At 39.8% G+C, this 12880-nt stretch overlaps 1 protein-coding gene across 1 annotated transcript in view; it reads left to right on the top strand.

Moving 5' to 3' along the window:
* The first annotated feature begins 215 nt into the window (after positions 1-215).
* The window catches only part of EXOC2 (exocyst complex component 2), a 184116-nt gene continuing 171451 nt past the window's right edge, over positions 216-12880 (top strand). The window contains exons 1-2 of the mRNA XM_048310287.1: positions 216-663; positions 751-892. The gene's annotated coding sequence lies outside the window, so the exon portion shown is untranslated. The remainder of the gene's footprint in view (positions 664-750; positions 893-12880) is intronic.

The following is a 12880-nucleotide window of genomic DNA, read 5'->3' as shown; positions in this document are numbered from 1 at the left end:
ATTCCCCCTCACACCCTTGGCAGGTGTAGCCTTCTGCAGGTTTAGTGAGTTAAGTCATCCTGTGAGGGATCCAGCCACCTTCAGAGCTGGCTGGGAGAAAGCCTTGTAAGCAGCCCTGCTGGTGGGGATGGGCTGGTGCCAGCTCCAGCAAAGGCTTTCTTCAGGCATCCCAGAAAACTAACTAAGAAGCCTAACTTTTTTCCTTGCTTTTTCAGGGAAGAAGTTCAGTGGGTGATCTGCAAAATCAGCCTGTGGCCATCTTGCACAGGAGCTGATGTTCACAAGAAGTGGCTAATGTAGGTCCCCTACACCAAAGGAAGGTGCAGGCCACCATGAGACCACTACTTTTTTGCCAGCAAGATACTTCTCCTAGTGTCTTTTTAACTGCCTTCAGATGGATTGTATGAGAGCAGGTGTGGAAATGTGCTCCAGAGTAAAATGAATCAGGTGAATGTGATGGAGGCATTCACCCCTTCCTGCTTTTCACCCCGTCAAATGAGATCTTGGAGATCAACAATAAAGCAAATGCCAAATGGAGCAGCTAAGAGAGTCAGCAGAAGGAAAGTGAGATAAAAAGTCAGAATATAGCTGGGGTTGGGAGGAAGAAGGAAGAGTCCATGGCTTTCCTGGTGTTTCCTGGATTTAGCACCCTGCTGCTTCACAGTAAGTGGCCATGTCCACTTCTTCAGTTAAAAAAAGCTTGAGAATCTCACAGAAGTTTTATTTGTGTCCTTCCTGTTGGGCTTTTAGGAAGGAGGCCTCACCCTGGTTGGGTATCGCTGGGCACCAGCATTTAACATTCCCAGGTGGAGTGCAAATGACACAGGCATGCAGCTGCAATTTGCCTTTCTCACAGTGCTAGGACTCCTTGGATTCAAGTTGCTATACACAGGTGGGTGACTACATAATTTCAAACCTGTTACTGATCCATCTTTTATATTGGTGAAGAAAGAGCAGAAGAAATTTTTTCTGTGGCCATCCAGATTTGGATGAATTGTGCACACACACACACATACACCTGCCTGTACAGTTTCCAGTTGTTGGGTGTATTCTTTGACCATGGTTGTACTGGTAGCAGCAGGAGGTGAATCCACAACTTCCCAACAGATAGCCCAATGTCAAATAGGTAGCAGAGGTTATGTTTGGATCAGAGAGTGGTTGATCACTGGAATGGGGTCCCCAGGGCAGTGGTCACAGCACCAAGCCTGCCAGAGTTCAAGAAGCGTTTGGGCAATGCTCTCAGGCACATGGTGTCATTCTTGGGATATCCTGTGCAGGGCCAGGAGTTGGACTTCAATGATCCTTGTAAGTCCCTTCCAACTCAGGATGTTCTAGGATTCTAAGCAACTGGGATAGTTGGCTGGCATGTCTGGTGAGGTTTGAGAGCAGAGACAAATGACATGATACAAGTGTAAGAAGGGCAGGGCTTGCACTTCTCACCTGCTGGTGGCTCCGTTGTTTAATGCTAGCTCAACTATGTGGCATCTCTTATTTGGTCTCAAAAGTAAGTGTTTCAGTTCTTTGATTTTTCAGTATGTGGTCACTTCGTATGAATATCATGACCTGATAGATATGCTACAGAACAGCAGGATAATGCACTTAATTCCTTTTCTGTCACATGTGTGTTTACCTTAAGATTTTATGTTAGTGTTGAGTGCTGTACAACCAACCCCTTCTGCATATCTGTGAATTCTTACATCACCAAAGGCAGAGTCCTAGCCACAAGGAGGAGCTTCCTGGTGATACAGAATTGCAAAGCATCATTAACAAGCAGTGTGTTATGTCCAGTGAGAAAACAAACAAAATGGTTTGCTGTTCAAGTGTCTGCTCCCTCCAGCTTCTGCCATGTGATGGGCTTAAAATGCCTGGCATGCTTTTGCTTTGCTTCCTCCGTATCTCACCCAATTTCAAGCATGGTGTAAACCATGTTTTTTCTCAGTCAAAGAATTAAATGCAGGTTAAATAAATAGTGTTGTCAGCTTCTGCTGTCTTACAACAGCTTGAATTTGAGGCATGTATTATAGGAGGTCTCTGGTGTTGCTGCTCTCTCTCCTGCTCTCAGCTCTGCTTCTTGGTCTGTGAGAAAATGTGTCCTCCTGGTAGTGCCGTATTAGAAAGGAGGGGAGAGTGTTTCCTGTCTAGTGGAGCTATCATCAAGTTTCAGTCCAAATAAAGCTGAAAGGATCTGTAGATTGGGAGGCTTTTCTGGTGAGATTTGCTCTGTACATTTGTTTTTATAGTACTATAGTTGCCAATCAAAGAAGCAAGCAAGTCACTGCTTAATCCAATGCAGACTAAACAGCAAGGGGACTGGTTATGGGAATTTGCTTACAAAGAGATTTCCTGTTCTGTTTGGAGGTCAGTCCCAGTAAAAATAAGATAGTAGGGGGATTTACTTGGTCTCTCAACGTATAAGTGTACAAGTGATAATCCCAAGTTAGCATGTGAAGAACATGGGCAGGAATCTGAAAAGTACCCACAGAGAGAGACTTTCACTCGATTGTATTGAGGGGAGACCCTTTCAAACTGACAAACACCTTAAGTTTGTCTTGGTTGTCTTACTTTTCAGACCATAACAAGGGTGTAGATTCTTGAAAGACAAATTATGGCAGGTTATTCTTTTGCAATCATACTGGCAAGTTTCTCTCTTAGGGAGGAGCAAATCTGTTGCATGTTTTATGACCTCATTTTCTTTTGGTTGTCCTGAATTTTCAGGTAAATGAGGGAGTAGTCACTCAAACAAAAGTCTCCAGGCATAATTTTAGAAATTAGTTGGAATATCAAATTGCTTCATCTAATGCAATCAGACTCTTCCAAATGGGAAGACTAGAGCAGGTTTGTCATTTGTGTTGCCTTGGGGAACTCCAGGATATATTTTATGTAATCACACCACCATATTACGGTGAAGTTAGAATGAAGCTGAGGTCAAGAGTTACAAACTTAGGACACCCCTGGGCAGCAGTGGCCAGTGCATAAAGAACAGCCTGGGAACGTTTCCCTGAGGCAGTGAGAGTTTGTTCCTTCTGTTACCCTCCGAAGAAGTAGAACTGAAGCTGCTTTTCCAAAGGGGCTTTAAATGAACATACTCATCCTTCCTATACTGCATAATACAAGTCCTGCCAGAACAGCTTCAGGGATGGTCAGATTGCATTAAACATTTTTGCTTGGAAAATTAACCAGTGACCATGAGTGTTAGCTGGTACAATGGGAGGGGCTGTTGCTGTCCAGCAGTGTGGTTAATGAGAGATACAGTTGTTTAGTTTATTACTCATTCACAGGCTCCCATTCCCTCCGAGGAAGGGAGAGGAGATGAGCTTTTCCACCACCTACTCCTGGCTGTGGAGTCTGGTAGTCCATCTGATAGTCCAGATGGCAACAGCACAGGCAAGAGGTACAAATAAAGGGCTGGACAAAGGGGAGAGCTGCAGTTCTTGGTGATTGGAGGTGTTGGTTATCTGGAGTTACTCCTGGCTATGAGTTAACATAGAGGAAGAACTTCACAGCGCTGGTCAGTAAAATCATAAGGACCACAATTACAGCCACTGCCCTATCAAAGGGCTTTTACTTTCTCCTTTCATTTGGAAACAAATATGCCAGCAAGCAGTTTTGAATTACTAGAGTCCTGTCCAGTCAGAGTTCATCTGAGCCTACATCACGGGTGAAGCTTTCTTTTTCGATGTGCTACAGGCACAAGCATGGCCCCTGACAGTCCAGTCTGTTACTGACTGCTCTCTGTCCTTTCTATTATGAAGCCCCATGAATTTTTCTTGTGCTGAATAATAGTATTTGGCCCTGCTCCTCTGTACATCCCTCTCCTAGCAGATGTTCTATATTCATTCTTAATGTATATCCTGGAAATTTCCTCCTACTCTTCTGAATAACTTTTGGTTGTTAAGCCAAGTTAAGATTCATCCTTACATTTGCCAAGGTTTTGTTCCCTAAGATGTCTATTTGCTTTCAGAAGTGTACAGACACCTGTTTTTAGCTTTGATGCATTTCCGGCCTTCAGATCCATATATCCACATGGAAATGCTAATCAAGTTGAAAATCTGTAATTTAGCTCTTAAAATACAGACTTTTGATGAACAAATGCAGTTTATTGAGGTAAATTTAGTTGTTGCCTGTTGTGACAATAAAATTCCTTTCGTATTTTGAGATCCCTTCAATATTTCAAGATTCATGCATTTAGACTTAAGCTGGAGTTGAGATCTGTGAGGATTCTTCCTTTAGGGTGAGGGGGTGTGACAGTTGTAGCAGATCATTTCTTTTCCAAAAATATATGTTTGCTTCTCTTTTGCAGCCCTGGCCAAAATCTTTGTCTGTACTTGCCTGTACACCAAATTGTCAAGCATGTGAGCTACATATTATACTCACTATTTCTGTGAGTCTCCTGGTGTAATGACAAATCATGTGATACTTGTGTTGTGTTCATCTGTACTTTGTCTTAATAGTGACATGGATGGCAAAGCCAAACAAGAGCAACAAGAGAAGGTGTTCTAGTTTGACAATGAGGTCTGTGCTGCATTTCTTTATCTGGTAAACTGAATCATAATACCAAATTTTGCTCATATCAATTACCTTCTCTTGTATATGTTAACTTGGTCAGTAAGTGTCGCTTTCTCCAGTTATTTGCTTCCATTTCTTTATTCGGATATGAGATATAGTGCTTCCTAGTTCTGGGTGCTAATCTTGTTGTCTAAATCAATCTCTTCTTATGACATTGATCTGTTTGGCATCTCTTGAAAGCATTCTGCAGATTTTATATTCTCATTCATCCTCACTTTGAGTTTCCTCATATGAGAACAATTACAGTTTTAGCTAAATACACAATGCTGTCATGTGGAAAGAGCTGTGACATATCAATATTGATTGCTGGTGGTGATTCTAACTGTACTAACTCAAATTTGTTAGTGTTTTCTATTTGAAATTGCTGCATTTATGCTTTGTGCACCAGCTTGTTGCAGTTAGCTTCCTTGGTGCTTCTTGGGTTGACTGGTATTTTTTTGAAGTTAGAGCTTCAATTTTGCCACAAGTCAGAGTAATTTCCCATTTCCTCTATAAACTGACATCCTGGAAAGATGATTCAAATTTCCCTCTACAGCACAGGTTGGCTAGTCTGGTTGGTAGCAATTCTGCCCAGGGAGTTCCATGCATGGGTACGACTGTATGGCAGCATTGCTCTTCCAGTTATGTAGCAGGGCACCAGCCCCCGTTCCACCAGTCTTCCTAAATTCTGAGTCCACCCAGAACAGCTTGAAGCCCAAGAGGAGGTAAAAATGGCAATTTCAGCCCAGAGACATGGCTGGAACCTCCACCTAACTCTGAGCTGAGAAAATAGAGGCACCACCACATCTGCCTCTTCCATGGGTGGGGAAGGCAAACACAAAGGTCGAAGGGCAAAGGGAGGTTTCTGAGGGGACATTTGAGGGCTCTTAGCAAGGCCAGTCCTAGTCAACTCTTTGAAGCAGAAGCTGACAGAGGTGTCACCTCCTCCCCAGGAACAGTGCAGTCTCCCCAAGTGCCACACACCTCACAAAGTGCTCTTTCCTTTAGTCCTCAATCTTTCCTCTTCTCTTATGTGGAAGCTGTTAGAGTGCACATTAAATGGGCTGCTTTTGTTTATTTCTCCCTCACTGCACAGTTGAACTTTGTCTAAAGTAAAATACAGTTCTGTGCAGACTAACAATAAAACTGCAACCTCTGTACTCAATTTTTCCCTAAGTGGCACAGTCTCTAGGTCTTTACAGAATTTATTGTGCTTTATTCCATAAAGAACATTTTTTGCTTTCAATGTTTTGTGCGCTTGCAGTAGAAAAATATTTCATATGATGTTTGGAAGCAAGAGTAGCTATGCAGTCTTTTTTAAAAAAAAAACGCTTTTGACAATCTCCATAAGCTTTCTAATAGATTTACTTTGAAATTATTTTGGATTCACTATATGTTTCCCACAAATTAAAGCCAATACCAATCACATGTTGTATTAAGTACTTGATCTTCCCCAAAAATTCGGTTACTTTTTACTCACTGACCTGTCAAAACAATGAATTAATTTCTTTGTTATCTGGATAACGATGGCCAGCCACAATGTATTTGTTTTATTCTTTTGAAGTACTTTCTTAAAAGCTTACATTTCACTCTGAGGAAACTTTTTGTGAACTGGTAAACATCTGAATGTAACTAGAAAATTTTAAAAGAGTTTAGTATTGTCACTATTGTAAATTTTGTAACACAGAGAACCAGAAACCTCAGTAAAACCCTGAAATTAAAGGAACTTTAAAACCCAGCATGTTTTTCTGCATGTAATGTTTCACCATTCCCTGGAATATATCACTTTTTAAAGTGTCTAAAATAATGGCTTTGGCTACTAAGAATGTTAGTGAACGCTCATATTAAAGGTTTGGTTCTCTTGATTGGAATTTTAGTTACACAAGGAAACAGGTAGAAATTTATGCAGAAGTAAGTGAAACCAACACTGTTGTTTTAAATGTAGCTGTAGAAAGTCAGACTTGTAAACGTGAATTCTCTGGTAATTTTCAATCTTCTGGAGTGGGAAGATTCAATAATAGCAAAATAGATGTTTTAAATATTACCTATGTCTAAGTACTAAAAATATGTGCCATGAAATGTGCCACACTGTCGGTATCATAATGCCATAAATAAGCTGCCTGTCAACAAAGAAATATTTTGTGATGTACTGTGTATCTTAATGTGCACATGATGCAAATGAGAAATAGAAGTTAATGAAATATGGATGTTGTCCCAGAACAAAATAGGATGTTAAAGGGCAAAAGATTTTGGAACAGCTGTCCTGTGACACACAGTAATGAAAGGAGATTGGGGTTTTTTTCTGGTTCAGCTCAACAAAGTTTCAAAAATTTTTCACTGTATTGTCAGAATATGTTCTGCTACATATTTCTTGGCAAACTTTGTACATGGATAACCCCGATCCTGCCAAGATGTTCTCGGACCTGCATTATCTTCCACATGGAAAGGGACAAGGGACAGTGAGAAGATTGTCTTCAAAGTTTTAAAGGAGAGAAGTTAAAGGTATATAAAATAACAAGAGTTAGAAAGAATTTAAGTCTAGTTCTCCTGTTGGATCATTCATAACAGGAGGATTAGAGAACACAGCCATGAAATGCAAGAAGTTTGAACAGCTAGAAGACTTTGTGTTGGTTCTTTTAAATGAAATACAAAAACTACATTTTGAAAATAAAGCCCTATTAGGTTGTCTTACCACTGAACTGTGAGACAGCAGTTAGTGTACTCTTAGAGATGGTCACACCATTTAAAAGCAAAAGTAATGGGTTGGATATGTTATGAGTCAGACATTATCTGCTGAGATGTTTGGACAGGGCTTTGGCAACAATTTCTTTGAAGAAAGCCTCTGATCATTATGGATAAACCTGTTGGAGGGAGGTAGCTGGGAAGAAGGTGATGTATGAGGCTCATCTCAACAGCTCTCATCAGCTGGGATAGTCTGGGACGTGAAACAGGCTAAAGCAAGGCATATCCCATCAGTTGCTATGTGTGTCTGCCTCTCCCTTCTCGTAGGTTGGCAGGATATGCCAGAGGTGCATCAAGGGGCAGCCCAAGTGTTCAGGGTCCCAGAAACCCTTACCAAACATGGCACCGAGACTGCCCAAAGGGCCCAGTCTGGCTCATGTTCCAGCTTGTGGGGTGGTGGAAAGTTTCTCTGAGAAATTACAGATCATTGAGGTAGAAAGAGGGAACAGCTTTGCCTGCAGCAGCTTGTTCTGACTTCACAAGTCTTCAGGTCCTCTTTCCTCCCACTCGACCATCAGAAGTGGTGTCTGAATCCCCCTAACTGCATTGTGGTGGAAGCTCCCAGAAGGTGTATTTTGCAACATTTATGGTGCCTCCATAGACCTTAGTGCTTCCAAGGAAGGAGCTCAGGGAGTTCAACATTTGGAGTCCCAGAAAATTCGAAGGTCAAACCACTTCAGAGAGACTGACAAGAAGAAAAGTAGGCAGAAGGTGCTACCTAATCCATTTTCAGGAGAAAATTTTTTTGTACCTCTTTTCAGCTCCCTTCAGTTTAAGGGGATAAAACTGCTGAAGCACACCTCAGACTTCTCGGAAAAAAAAAACCCCAAAACCTGACAGGACAAACTTATTTATAAATTATTGGAATAAAAGATATTTCAAACCAAAAAAAAAAAGATATAATAGCAGCCAAAGGTGCTTTCAGACAATTTATCTGCAGACCATTTTCTGACCACAGTGAAAATGTATCACATCTGCTGTAAGCGTTACAGTTTTTCAATATAATAGTTCTTTCATTATTCATTTTTAAGCTGAAAAGATATATTATGAATGGAACAAAGGACTCCTACCATTATACTTTAACAGTACTCCATACAATTCACCTCGGACTTATTTTAAGAAGCTTCTGCCTTTCTATTACTTTAGGGTGTTATTTATTGTGAGGAATTACCCCTAATTTTAGGGAATAACTGTGTATGTAACCACAACATACAGAATTTTTTTGTGAAATTCTTCCTTTGTTTACAGTAGCATAACTCATACTAACCTCAGTTAATATGGAAAAGAAATCAAGACATTTTAGAACTCATATCTGGATTTGAGATCTAAGTTTAGCTGAGTGAAAGTCCTAACTTTTTCCTATTTTAACAATTTATTTTGAAGTTACTGCTTTTGATTGGAGCTATGAGTTTAAATACCTTTCAAAACTGTGAGTCAATGTGATATGCTTTAAGTCACAGAGTTAGAATCAGCCCTGAGGATGGCCCTGGATCATTTTCTTATGTTGGTATCTTCCTATCTGAGCTTTCAAACCTTTCTCCTAACGTTTAAACACTAATTGATGGCTATGCAGGCATTTTCACACTAAAGAAGTCTAACAAAAAAGCAAAGAATGCCTTTTTAGGTGAGGCACTACTGGCTCACCTGGTATTCTATAAAGAAAAAAAGTGTAAATGTTACAAGATAGATACAGATATATGCATATAAAAATGGAAAATGCACCTTCTCGCCCCTTCCTCAAAAGATAAAATGTTGTTCCATACATGAACACAAAAGCAAATAGAATCCTAATTACAGCACTTGTAGAAAGCAAATTACGATCCATTTTAGTTTTATCACTGACAGCAAATACCATTTTAATGTTCAAAACTACTAGCACCTTCTTTTTTATGTTAATCTTTACATCATGAAACAGTCCCAACCCCTGCTCCAATCCCTTTAGACAGGATGATCACCTGAATTTAGAGGTGGAGAAGTTGTGGCAGAAGCTGTGTTGGAGGAGGGCAGGACAATGCCAGGAAGGTGTCCTGGCTGGGTGGCCCCTTTCCTTCTCCTCACCCCAGAGCACAGGGTCTCCTTCACACACAGCGGGTTGTGTGTTCCTTAGAGCTGGGCTGTAACTCTAACAAGATTGCTGAAAAAGCCAAGTGGGCTTCCATAAATGGTATTTTGGCCTTTATCACAACCCACAGTTCTTGTGGGCATGGTAAAGCTCCTTTAAATATTTGGGCTTGGTTTCTGTTGCTAAATAAAATTTGTCCAGGGAGTGTTTGCGCAATGCCTGCTGAGCATCCGTGCTGCCTAACTTTGAGTATGTTCCCTGGTTGTTTTGACCTATGCTGTATGGTGCTCTCTAAGGCAATACCTACTCCTGGCACTGGGAAAGCAGGGAGCAGAAATCAGTTTCAATAGGGAATACAGATAAGCCTGAAGCAAATCTAAATGCCTCTTGCCAGGACAGACCTTTGAGGTTCAGCAGACTCTGCACCCTCCAGCATCTCTGTGTCCTCATGAAACACATGCATCAGACTCACAAGACTGAAGTACCATTTTGGTGGGCCTGCACATTATTTCAGGCATACTGGATGAAAAACCCCACTAAAATAGGATCTACGTCTTAGGGCCACCATTGCACAGTGCAAAGCACAAAGGTGGGGTGGTAGAAAGAGCCAAGGCCAAATACTGCAGATTCAATCAGATTGTCCACCAGGCCAGGAATATTCCCTGGGTCTGATTTATTTAGTAGGCTTAACATAGCATTAGAATCCAGCACAAATAAGTTCTTCCTGCTTTATAGTTTTACTGTAGCAATTGCTAATCCTTTTTTTTCTGATTTCTTTAGACCTAAAATCCCTCTGCATCATGCCAGCAGACCTTCATAGAAATCTGGGGGAAAATTAGCCAGATTTAAAGTAAAACAACAGTAGTATTATTACAACGTTATTGTAAAACTTTATTCAATATTAAATATTTAGTTAATATTTTTCAAATATTTAAATAACAAAGAGTCAAACTTAATTTCTCTTGTGGTAGAATGAGAAAATATTCAAAATATTTTAAAATTTTTCTCTCTTTAATTTTTTTCTGGCATTTCCAGTGTAAAATCTCAGTTCAGAAATATATTGAAACCTCAGGAAAGCATATAGCAATTTCATTTTCTTAGCATGTAATTTAGAAATAACAATCTTTGTTCATCATTCAGGCAAAGCAAAGCTGTTCTGCCATTGATTTAAAGGTTGCAATGAATGCACATTGTCTTATAGAAAACTAGGAGTGTTGCGGATCTGAGGTTTCCTCCTGTTAGCCAGAATGCACCTTGAGAAAAGCTGTTCCTGTGCTCATGGAATAGTTGCTGTTTCCACAATGAGAGGTGCTCTTCTTCACCTTCTACCAAAAAGCAGAACTGCATCCAGCATGTAAATCTGCTGGCATCTTCACCTGGTAGTATGTCCATAAATATCCAAAAAGCGCATGCACAGGCTTGGTCCTTATTGGAACCAATGAGTTACTCATGTGCATCTGAAGGTAATTGAGATTCTTTTCTGAGGGTTTGTTCTTAGGAGCCAAAAAGTTTTCATGATCTAATGGGACTTTGTAAAATAGGCTGGTGTTACAGTATTTTCTTGTCCTTTTGCCCAAAATAGCCCTGTAACTTCCTGAAACAAGTTTTCACCATTTGGGGTTTAAACTGTGCCTCCCATTCCACTGCTGTACCAGAAATATAGGTTTGACTGCTCAATCTTTTGGTGCCCACAACATCTGGTTAATGAGGCCTTTGAGTGAGCTGCAGATAAATGCTGGGGACTTCATAGACCTGAGCCCAAAGAAATGTTAAAAGCTGCCCGAACCAGCGATTCAGGATATACTTTGAGGTTTGGCATTCTCATAAAGAACATTTCATGAACACAAAGAAACTTTGATGGAAATGTTTGGGAAGCCTGAAATATACTTTAATCAACTGTAGAAATTTATAAGGGAATAAAAGTAAGTGAAAGTCTGGGTCATACCACCAAAGATTCCAATTCTACACAATTCAGTCTTGAAATCTATTTGAAATAATGAGAAGCTCGTTATCTCTGAGGTAAACCTCCTGACATGAATCAGTGTGTAAATTTCAGTTGTTTTGATTACTTTTAGTTGTTCAGGTGGGGTTTCTGTTTGGATTTTTTTGGTTTTGTTATTGCTATTTCTATTAATTATTGTTTCAAAAAGAAACACACAAACAAAAAGCTCAGACAAATCAGTTCAAAAAAGCACAACACTAGATCTTTTTACACTAAATCAGTTCAATGCTAACGTATTTCACAGACAGGAGCATGCTTAGGTCAAGACTGCTAAATCACATTAAGCATTAAAAGCAGTCTGTAATTCTACAATGAACAATACTAGCAATCACAGTTTAACATCTGTGGAATATGAATAAGAAATATTTTATTTTTCTGCCAAAGAAAATGTGCAGGAAAATGAATTTCTCTTATGGAGACAAGAATTTTGAAATGAGAAGTGAAATGGCAAACTATTTCTCATTTTGGATTTTTTTTCCTTTAAATATGAACATTAAAAAAAATCAGGTAGGAAAGAGTTTGTACATGTTTCAAAAACCTCTGGCACAGCAGGTGTGTTCTTTGTTGATTAACTTTTTGAATGGGTCAATACCAAGTATCCTAAAGGTGGCCAGTTGAAAAAAGAAGAGGGAGTGTTAAGGCTCTTTCCAACCTTTAATGCAGAAATTCTTTGCTTTGTAGCTTCATTTCAAGATAAATATAAATATTTTTATAACAGTGCAATTACTCACTGCAAACTCTTAAACTCTCTTTTTCTACCACAAGTTATTACATTTCCTACAAAAATTGTGGAGTAAAATCCTAGGGTTGCTGTTTTTCAGGAAAGCACTGTGGCTGATCATGGTGTTGCCTTCTGGCCACAAATTTTCAAAGGTTTGAAAAGTTTCAGCTTGACAAACCCAGCCTAGGACATTTACACTCATTTCTCTGACCTGGCCTTTTTGTAAATGGCAAATTTATTTATGTGTAAGGAAGGTGCTAGGGTAGATTAGGGGCTGTTTTCTGATTGCAATGCTTTTGTCTGCTATGATGTACTTCTACATTAAGCCCAGATGTTATGTAGTAGATTTAATGTAAATAAAATAAATATGTTTCAGCTTGCCCAGTATTGGATTCCCTAAGCTCTGTGCAGATGTCTTGGCATAAAGAGCAAAATCCTTTTTGTGAAATGTGGTCACAATGGATGTGATTTTCAGAAGTAAAACTATGTTTAGCTTTATTCTGGTGACTCTGAAGTCTATCAGAGACTTCCAACAGTTTCAGTGGAGGCAGAATAATTAGGTCAACAGAGATGGCTTCTGGTGGACTGATCTTAAGGCAGTAGCTGTATTCTGTAACAGGTCTAACCTTTCTGCCTTTGGTGAGAACTGGCTGTCATACTCTGAGTTGTCTGTCAGCAGTCTAAAGGCTGCTTATTTTGGGGAATATTCTGGCATACTTCAAAACAAAAAGTGCTGTACCAACTGCATTGCTTTGCTTTTGTCGTTTGTTAAACAGAACTTTTAAGATAATGGCTACTGCTCATACCA

This window comes from Corvus hawaiiensis, chromosome 1, assembly GCF_020740725.1.
Source record: "Corvus hawaiiensis isolate bCorHaw1 chromosome 1, bCorHaw1.pri.cur, whole genome shotgun sequence".
Classification (NCBI taxonomy): Eukaryota; Metazoa; Chordata; class Aves; order Passeriformes; family Corvidae; genus Corvus; species Corvus hawaiiensis.
This window is presented reverse-complemented; position numbering and strand designations above follow the sequence as displayed.